The sequence below is a fragment of the Coffea arabica genome, chromosome 3c (assembly GCF_036785885.1).
Source record: "Coffea arabica cultivar ET-39 chromosome 3c, Coffea Arabica ET-39 HiFi, whole genome shotgun sequence".
Taxonomy (NCBI): Eukaryota; Viridiplantae; Streptophyta; class Magnoliopsida; order Gentianales; family Rubiaceae; genus Coffea; species Coffea arabica.
The window spans coordinates 16,403,168-16,413,873 of NC_092314.1; the positions used below are offsets into that span (position 1 = coordinate 16,403,168).

The window sequence follows — 10,706 nt, forward strand, 5'->3', positions numbered from 1 at the left end:
TGTTAGTGTAATTAGCTTATGGAGCCAAAAACTGTTAAAAGTTAGTTATAACTGAATTTGTTAACATCAGTTCATCGCACGGAAATTCTATGTCAATTGGATTCGGATCCATCATTGGAGTTGTATAAATCCAAGACAATGTAATGGATTGGACAACAAGAAACACAATCACAAATTTTCTCCCAAATTCTTATTTCCCCTATCTCTCTCTCTCTCTCACCTCTTCCCTCCTTTTCTATTCTTTCCTTCTACATTCAAATCTCTCCTGAATATGCTGGTCACGTCTCCTTCTCAATTCTACTTTGGGAGAACCTGACACAATATTTGACAATGGCTACTGCTCCATCTACCAAATTGCCAAGATACTAAGAAAAATATATATCAAGCATCAGTGATCAAAATCTAAGAAACATCACCCCGGTTAGCTCTTAAACCACAAACTCCTCCAATTTCAGGCTTACTAATCTAAGAAAAAGGAATGGTCACTCAGCATTACCAGCATATGGTCCAATTATTAATCAAAATCTCAACATTAAATTCACAAATCGGTAAGCTAACTTTTTCACACACTAATACAACCTTCACTTTTTTCTCACACCTTTCTGTAATTTTTTCTCTTTTTTTTAAATAGGGAGCCTTTTGATGCGAGTTCCAACATTTGTCAAATGAAAGAGCCCAATTACTCAGCTCTTATCACCACGCGACCACGTACTCATAGCATTTACTACTTTTTTACGCGAGAATCGACACTTTTAGTGAAAATCCCTGGTTATTCGGTAGTAACAACTAGCATAGTATAGTCAACCCTTATTTACAACTAGAGAACACTATAACTCAAATTAACACAAAAATCAAAGGAAAAAAAATTGCTCCAGCTAGCCTCATTTTTCAAACATGGAGAACTCAGATTAATAACTGGACCAATTCACGTGAAAATGCCAACAACCATTCCCTATACCTAGGGAAGTTAACCAAAAATTATAAAAGTCACACAGTCATCAATATTCACCAAAGAGATAGTTTTGGACTCAACCACATCCACTTGATACACTTTCAACACTAAACTAGAAACACTAGCACCCTATATGAACGCCCCCATACCTAAATTCGAAATTATCTCCAATGGAGATTAAAAAGCAAGTAAAGCGAAAAGGACAACGAAACTTCCCTAGCAAGTGGCTAAGGGGTAGGCGGGAACGGTGCAGGAAAACCGATGTGATGGAAGTACGCGGCCAAGTTCTGAATCTGGCCTCGCAAGTGGCGCCACTCAACGTCTAATGCTATCGGCGGAGAAGGAGCAAAGGAAGAGGGTCCAACAGTATCCTCGGCCGATCTAGGAACTGAAAGAGAGCCTGCTCGGGGAGAGGGGCGTCGACCGAGAGCCTGAATGGGTCTCGGGAGACTAAATCGGTAGAAACCATTGATGTACTCCGACAAATATAGAAACCAGCAGTCCAGGTAAGGTAACAACGGTCAAAGCAATAGGCACTCAAACAGCACAAAGTATAGTTCAATTTGTCTAAGGAATGGCTCAATGAATATCCCAAACAAATCAACATGCAGTCGATAGGCAGATGACCACAAGAAAGCAATTAAATTCAACCAAGGTCAACAGGCAAATCAACTGTCAGAGGTGTCTCCCAATTCAATAGACAATTGCAAAATTATCCCGCCCAAAATCTCAACACATGTCGCCAAGTGGATAGTTAATTTCTCAATTCAAAATCGGTAATTCCAACAATAGCAGTGTAGAAATTGGATAGTAACAACGCAATAAAAACACTTAACTTTCAACCAAACTGTCACCCAAATAGCAACTTAAGTCAGCAGCTAATTTGTCACCGACCAATCAATTAAATTCTACCAACGTCAACGAGTAAATTCAAGTGCCACCGTGTCACCCAATGTAGTAGTCAAATGTAGAAGTTATGCACCCAAAATGTCAACAAAGTGAAACCAACAGGCAGAGTACTTTCCAAACTTAACTTAAATCCAGTCAACTACTAAGGCAGCAAAACAACCCCCAAAGCAGTGCAAATAGCAACCCCAACAATTCAATATAAAGAGGTGGCAAAATAAATCACGACGAGGCCCAAAACGCGATTGTAAAAATACTACTGCAAAAGTTTGCTAGGGAATTTAGACAGATAAATACCGTCACACCGTCTATAAGCAACAGTTCCAGGTACTGTTTGGACAGTGAAAATAGATGGCAGCGACGGGAAACAAGGGATTGGTAGGGTGGTGGCCGTGCATTTGTTCACGAGGCAATTGGGATGCACATCGTTCTACCGGCGTCTACGATTGCGGTTGGTGTACGAGGAAGGAGGTGTTGATGGCTCTCTGGGGCAGTGAAGGGGGCTCAAACTGAGTGCTGAAGAAAAAGGAGCGCAGCTACGAAGAGAGAGGGCGAGGAGTAAAGCGCGACGTGGCCGCGCGATGGTTGCTGCGATGTGCCCCCGAAGAGGGTGGCGGATAGGGAGACGCGGCGGGTCTGGTGACGCGTGAGCTGTGGGATTGGAGAGGCTAAGGCGTGCTATGGTGGGCTAGCAGTGGCGTGCGGTTAGCGGCTAGCGGCTAGCGTGGTGTGCAATGGGAGCCGAGCGTCAACGAGGTGAATGTCGATGGCTACGCTAGGTAGCCGCACACGTGGGTGGCGTGGCCGTGCCCTGGTGGCCACGCTAGGGGGAGAGAGGACAGTGAGAGATGTCGGAGGAACGGGTTGAGCGATGTTGGGCTGCAGCGGTGGATCGAAGAGAGAGAGACGCGAGAAACGGCGGCGGCGACTTGTGGGTTTCAGCCAAGAAAAGAGAAACAGGGGAGAAGAAGGACAGAAAAGAGGAAGAAAGAAAAGGAAAGGAACAAAGAAAGAAAAGAAAGAAAGAGAAAGAAAGAAAAAGAGAAAAAGAAAAATAAAATAGTTTTTTGATTTTTTTTTCTTTTATATCTTTTCGAATTTAAATTTTAAAAATCCAAATTCTGAAAATCAAAGGTTACGGCTAATCGAAAGATTTTTTAAAAAAAAATTTTTGACATTTTTTTTCAATATTATGAATAGAATTTATTTTCAAAATTGAAAATTAGAGATTAACAGGAAGTCGAAAATTTTTCTCGAGGATCGAATACTTACCTTTCCTGCGACCGTGACGCCAGCGTGTCATAAAGACAAGAACCCTTCTGATAAAAAGCTCTTTAGGTGACTTGACGCGGGCACGTCATGTAGGCAGGAACCCTTCTGACGATGAGCTCTTTGGATGACTTGACGCGGGCACGTCATGAGGGCAGAAACCTTTTTAACCAAGCGCCAGGAAGTCGAAATGTGCCACGCACCTAGTTGACGCTGGTGCGTCAAGTCAGGGAGATACCTGTGAAACATCAAAAATGAAAATTGAAACCCGAAATCAATCAAACATAAGGAAAACATATTTAAGCTACCAATTAAAACTGAACAAACAACTAAAAAGAAATTGGATTGCCTCCTGATAAGCGTCTTTCTTTAATGTCTTTGACTAGACATTGAACACCACTCTTCAATATGGATGTAATTCAATTTTCCTTGTAATCGGTGGTTTTTCTCCGGGATCCAAATAGCCATTGAGTGCAATCTTTTTCCTTAATTTTCTACTCATTTTCATCTTATAAATTACTTTCATCCCCTGATACTCGTTCGCAGCAACTTTGAATTTATCCCTACAAGCAAACTCAGAAAATTCTTGCATAAAGAAATTAATAGCATGAATAGCAAACACAGAGTGAGAATTAACAGGATGTTCCATTGTATTAAAAATATTAAAGTGGACTATATCTCCATCGAATTCCATAGACAAGATACCCTTATGAACATCAATTTTTGTCTAGGCTGTACTAAAAATGGGTCTAGCTAAAAGCAAAGGCGAGGATCGGAAAAATGGTCATCATCCATGTCAAGTACATAAAAGTCAACTGGGAATATCAATTCATTAACTTTAACCAGCACATTCTGAACCAACTCATCAGGGTATGCATTTGTTCGGTCAGCTAATTGAATTATTATCTCAATTTCTTTTAATGGACCTAGGTTCAGAAAAACATACATAGATTTAGGCATTACGTTGATTGATGCTTTTTAAGTCCAGCATGGTATTCCTAATCAAAATATTACCTATCCTACATGGGACAGTAAACCTACCTGGATCCCCGCACTTCGGTGGGAGCTTCTTCTGCAAGACTGCGGACACGTTCTCCCCTACAACGACCCTTTCATCTCCCCTCAGCCGCCTTCGATTGACATATAGATCCCTCAAAAACTTTGCGTCTTCGGCACTTATTTGATTGCATCTAAGAGGGGGATATTAATCTCTTCCTTGTGGAACACCTCCAAGATCTCCTTCTCCTTATCTTGTTTTCTCGGTTTCTCCAACTTGCTAGGAAAGGGAGGTGGATTAGTCTTAACTACAATGACTGTGTCGGGAAGTACCTTTGGATTTGTGCCACGCTGTCCTCCTTTTCAAGCTCGTTCTCGATCTTTTGCTCATCCTTGTTCTTTGAAATCATGAATTCTGGTCCCTGAATTTCCTTCCCGCTCCTTAAAGTCATCACACTCACGTTCTTCGGGTTCACTTCAGGTTGAGATGGCAATTTGCCCTGGACTTGGGATTCTAGACGGTTAATTGCTATCGCCATTTGACTCATCTGACTCTGCATGACTTGCATCTGTCCCAGTTGATTCCTCATGCTTTGTAGGTCAGAATTCGTCTTTTGTTGATTAACAATCAATTGCTCAATCATTTCTTTCATAAACGGACTTGAGTTTGAAGAAGGTGGTGGCGGGTGAGGCTGATACTGCTGGTGATGCCCCTGCTTCCTATTTGGCGCAAAATTGGGTTGCCTATTTCCTCTATAACTAAAGTTGGGGTGATCTCTCCAACCCGAGTTATATATACTCGAGTACGGGCCATAGACCTTTCTTGGCGCGGGCACGTGACCAGTCATGTTTACTTGCTCTGTCCTTTTCTCTTGAATCATTGGCACATCTCCGTAGAATGACCCATACTAGTGCAAATCCCGCACACCTTGGCTTGAGATGCATTTTCTACAGCCAGTTGTCTAACAAAAGAAGTCAACTTAGTCAATTGCTGCTAGATAGAGGATGTCTCTACCTCATTCACCTTGCGTATCGGGACATCCTCCATCGTACCAAATTGCTGCGAATTTCAGTCATTCCTTCAATTAGCTCCCATGCTTCTCGAGGGGTCTTGTTCACCAATGCCCCTTCACTTGCAGCATTAATTATGCTCCCGTCTCTGAAAAGTAGTCTTTCGTAAAAATATTGTATGAGCAATTGCTCACTTATTTGGTATTGGGGGCACTTGATGCACAACTTTTTGAATCGCTTCCAGTAATCATAAAGCGACTCCCCTGGGTGCTGCTTGATACTACAGATCTCCTTTCTTAGAATTACAGCTCGAGACGTGGGAAAATACTTGTCTAAGAATTTTTTCTTCAACTGATCCCACATGGTGATACTACCTGGTGGTAGGTAGTACAACCAGTCTTTAGCAAAATCCTTCAAAAAGAAGGGGAATGCTCTCATTTTTATCTATTCTTGATTCCAGGGGCCTCATACTGTTGCACACGACATCAAACTCTTGCAAGTGCTTGTAAGGTTCCTCACCTGGCAAACCATGAAAAGATGACAAGAGATGGATTAGACCAGATTTTAATTCAAATGGAGTATTATCATTCAAACTTGGAAAAGTAATGCATAAAGGCTACTGATTTAAATTAGGAGCAGCCAACTCCCTTAATGTTCGTGCATTTGCCATGGTAACTCTCTCTTGGTTCGAATCACTTGAAGTATCACTAAGTGAATCTGTTGGTTCAACTTCTGGATCAGAACTCTGAGATGCAGCACTGGAGTGCTCTTCTCTGAATTGTTTGGTCTCTTTCCTTGTTCTGCGTGTAGTCTTCTCTACCTCAGGGTCAAAAATTAATTCACCTGTACGAGAAGAACGAGACATACACTCGAAAGTACCAGAAAATTAGAGCAAAAATGAACTTAAAAAGAAACAAATAACTAGCTCCAGTCCCCGGCAATGACGCCAAAAATTGACAGGTTGTCGAGCCTGTATAATAATAATAACTTGTTCAAACAAAAGGTAATTCTGTAGATAATGATAAGTAGGGTCGAATGGGGAGTAATTGTTTTTTTGAAATTCACAATAACAATGGGGTGTTTTTGTATAAACGATAACAACCAAAGGAGTTCAAATAAAAATAAATAGCTAACTTGCACTTCAATGACAATTTACTAAAATCAAATTAATGATAAGGTCTAGCCAAGAATTAACTTCAACAATGGTTCACCTAATTGATCATCGATGCACAAGCAATTGCAAATATTTACTAATAAATAGGTTATAACTGCCAAACAAGCGATAATAGTCAACCCCTCCTTACTCTGTCGGTGATTAAGGTACGCTTGTTAATCACTACCCTAATTGAGAATTAATCCTAGGTACGCCTGTAAGATTTAATTTTCCAATTGCCTTATACATTAGAGGAGCTCTATTCTAACCAAATAACGCACTACCAGGGTTATTTCATATTAGCCCGCATATTCTCTAGACACAAATTTAATCATACCAGTTGTCACTATTTTGAGACAATTAAACAATTACGGATTTAACGCTCGAAATTGACAATAGATTACCAAATTAACTAATTATCCGGATCCAAAACAATTGATTAATTGGACAACCATAAGCATTGTAATCAAAGAATAGGCGAATACCAATAAATAAAATAAAAAGATAAAATTAAATCGATCTCACAATTTTTAGGGGACCCAGAGCCTCCGTTATTTCTTGACTAGAGAAGGGATTTAGCTCATCTCGAATGAACGAAACCCACGCGAGAATTCAGAAATAATATCCACGGACATCGTTCTTCGGAATTGGGAAAAACTCAATTCGTTCAATTGGTGAAAGGAAACACAAGGTACAGAAAGTAACTAAATCCTCCAATTGCTCCTAACATGCGTGGGAGGCAACCACAAAAGACCACAGGGAAAAGTCAAAGAAAACAACTCAAAGTAGTTTCTATCATACACAGAAGAAAAAACTCCTAAGAAAAAGTCAAAAGCTAATCTAAAGTACTCCCCCCAGTTCTCTACTCTATTTCCTATTTCTATCTAATGCCTGGCTACCATGCGGCGTTCGCTAGCCAAACGAAGAAGACTCCAGCCCTTTCTTTTCAATGCTATCTTCGGCCAAATTACCAATAAGAGTCGCGTCTTGATATTCCAAAAATGTCCCTGGATGCCTGCTACTTGAACTCTTTTCTGATGACTGCCAAATTAGCATTTGTTATGGTATTTTTGTTCTACTCCCTGTAATAAGTGCAAATTTCCAAAAGTGAGTAGAATCTAATAATTAATCTACATTGGGTTAGGTAATAGGGGAAATTAATAATAAAATAAATGATAAAATCGCAACCTATCACAGGAATAATTTTTGCACTTCAATGATCATCCCAAGTCTATGAAGTGGATGTTTAACCTTTGAACTGAATCATTTTTAATTGATTGGTTCATTTAATTTTTCTAGAATTTGTTTATTCAATTCATATTTCAAATCCCCCTTTCGTCACTAATTTCAGATTCCTATAGGATATTTAGAATTAAATTTCCCTTCGATTCAACCTAACTTTCACTATCATACTATAAAAATTTCTTATTTGTGATTGTGGAATTAGTATTATTTTTTGGAGGTTTCGACAAGCGTCCATAGTGACTAGAAGATTTTCTAGGGCACGTTTGGGGTTGCGGTCGCTTATTGAAAAGTACTTTCATAATAGAACTTTTAATAAAAGTACTTATTAACTACTTAAATACTTTTAAATATATTGTTTGGAGACATAATTCAATAAATACTTATTGTATTGAATAATGTATAATTTGAAATTTTTAAAAAGTTTTTTATCTCTTTATTTAGTTCATAATATAGGATAAGATGATTAAATTTGATGTTTTATTTTTTAAATCACAAAAACTACTCTAAAAGTACAAAATTTTAGATTTTACTAAAAGTGCTTTTAATACTAAAAGTTCTGCTCCTAATTTTATGAGATAATATTTACCAAACACTTTAAAAATATTTTTAGCACATAAAAATACTTTTTTACTAAAAGCACTGCAATCCCAAACAGAGCCTAGTTGCCGTTTTTATCATGTCTTGCTTTTTCAACATAAGTAGATAAAGAGGCGAAGGGCTGTGATGACCTGGAGGTTTTCGTCGTCCTCTCACGTGCCGCGCATGTGGATTGGGAGCGTTGTGTTGTTCGCGCATTGCGCGCTGCTTGTCCTCCGTCAATATCCCATGTGCCTCCTGCTGCGTTGTCTGCCGCGTTCTCTCTATGTGGCTGTATCACATGCCCCTTCTTCCCACTGCCTTCTCCCTCTCTCCTCCTTTTGGGCAATGTTGCTCTCTTGCTTATCCGGCTGTTCTGAGCCATGGGGTAGGATCCTGCTGAGATATCCGGTTCCCTTCTTACCACGCAAGAAGCATCAAGCCTCGAGCTCTCGCGTTCTCTGGGTTGCAGCGGTCCAGACGTTTGGTTCTCCTCCTCTTCCTCCGTGGTGAGTTTTCTTTTTCTTCCTTTTCGGTGACATGCAGTCTTTGCTGTGAGTTTTCTGCATTATCTTTTCTTTAGCATGAAACTGATGTTTTTGCTCTTTGTTCTTGTTTCCCTTCTCGAGCCGCACAATGCCCATCGAGCCTCTGTCTCTCGCTTTCTCTGGGTTTCAGTCATCCAAATCGGCTGCCGTCCGTTCGCTTCTCCTCCTCTCCTCCGTAGTAAGTTTTCTTGTTCTTCCTTTATGGTTAGGTTCGTCTTCGCTGTGAGTTTCCCCTATAAATTTTTTTTTTTGGTTCTTTGGGTCCTCTAGATCTACTATTTTGCTCTCCGGAAGGTTGCAAACTTGCTCTTTCAATGATGTGGTTGTGCTTTTTTTTTTTCTTGATTTGAGAATAGCTTCTTACAAGTCATGTTCAGTTGTGGGTATTTAGAAGACTTGGTTCTGTTCTGTTTTAGGTACTAGCTACATGTGCAGTTGTGGGGTTTTTTAAAACCATTCTCTTGCCTTTCTCTTTCAATGCTTTTCTCTTTTACTGGTTTGAGAAGCGATTCTTGAGACTTCCTTCTTACAGACCAAGGAGGTGCCGTCTTCGCCCCTTTTTCCTCCCCGAACGCAGGCCTTCTGTTTTTCCTCTCGGGTAAGGTACGATCTTGCCCTTCTTTTTCCTCTCGGTTTGACTATTTCTTCTTGACAGGAGGCTTGGGTGTTCTTGGGGGTTTCTCGACTGATTTTGTTTCCAGAGCTTTCGATCTCACCCAAGATGAATCAGATCAGCTCCTGACGTGCCAAACCGGTGCTTTAATTGTCAAGCTTGTTGAGGGTCAAACGTTGCACGATCCATGCAAAGATGCTGATCACATCGAGATGTTATTCGACTTTGAAAGTGCCAAGCCCAGCATCCACGTCAATCAGGGCGGGTCAATGACCATTGCTACTCCTGAAAATTTTCCTTTTCTGGAGAAAGTGGGACTATGTGCTAATGTCGTGAAGTTGGATCCGTTGTCCATGTTAACCCCATGTATACCGCTGATGCATCCTTCCAGTTGATTTACTTCGCTAAAGGCAGTGGTGTGATTCGAATTTCGGGTATGACTGGTGGGAAGGCATTGGACGCCCGGGTGCAGAGCGGCCAGTTACTCGTCGTGCCTAAATTCTTCTCTGCTGCCAAGGTTGCAGATGGAGATGGATTGGAGTATTTCTCTGTTGTCACATCTTTAGAGTAAGTTTTAGTTTGAAGATTATATACTACTATTGTTCTTCCTTGGACTGTTAAGCAAGAAAGGGTTGAAGATCATGGGCTGAGTGAATCTGGCAGAATTTTTAAACCCATCATTTTTTCTCAAAAAAAGGCAGTAACAATTGGAGATTCTCATTACTTTTTTTTTTGTTTGCCTTTTGCAGGCCATCTTTTGTTCAGTTGGCCGGGAAATGTCATTGGAAGGCAATGGCTCCCTCGGTTCTACAAGTTTCTTTCAATGTTATCCGGGGTTCGTGGAACTTTTCAAAAACAAGATTGCCAAGGGTCAAATTATTGTTCCTCCTAAGAATTGAGTTGAGAAATAGGACTTAGCAGCTGCTGGAGCTGGACTACAAAGGCTAAAATAAGATACAGACTGCATCTAGATCATTGCCTTGAGAGGCCACTTAATTTGTCATAATCTGAATTAATTAGTTCTCAAGTTTGGGGTCTATGTTTTATATTATTTCTGGCCAACTTGTTCGCGTCTTTGAGATCCGTGCTTAGTATTATTTCTCGCCCATATTAGTTTTTATCATATGTTTATTTGATAATTTTCCTTTTCTATAGAAGAAAATTCAAACATTAACAAAATTGGAAAGTGTTCTTTGAATTTTTTTCCTCCGCATTGCGATATATTTTTTTTGTTCCTCGGGTGTCCGGTCTACATGGGTTTGATGCTGGTCTGCACTCCTGACAGCTCCAGTGGTTCCCCCTTACAACCTCGATAACATGAAAATCATGCCTTTTTTTGCGTTGCTCCTCTTTTGCATCTCTAGAAAACATTTGTCTTTTACTACCACTTTATTTGGAGGTCTTCCAAGGCTGACATTATTGATGCATTAAATCAAT

General features: G+C 40.2%; 1 long non-coding RNA gene and 1 other non-coding gene across 2 annotated transcripts; both read left to right on the plus strand.

The window, feature by feature from the left end:
- Positions 1 to 5,330: 5,330 nt before the first annotated feature.
- LOC140038193 (small nucleolar RNA R71) lies at positions 5,331 to 5,437 on the plus strand. Its single transcript, XR_011841988.1, has one exon. It is a non-coding gene; the product is annotated as a small nucleolar RNA R71 (small nucleolar RNA).
- A 3,403-nt stretch (positions 5,438 to 8,840) lies between these two features.
- Positions 8,841 to 10,448, plus strand: LOC113734802 (uncharacterized). Its single transcript, XR_011841619.1, has 2 exons — positions 8,841 to 9,836; positions 10,019 to 10,448. It is a non-coding gene; the product is annotated as an uncharacterized lncRNA (long non-coding RNA).
- Positions 10,449 to 10,706: the final 258 nt, after the last annotated feature.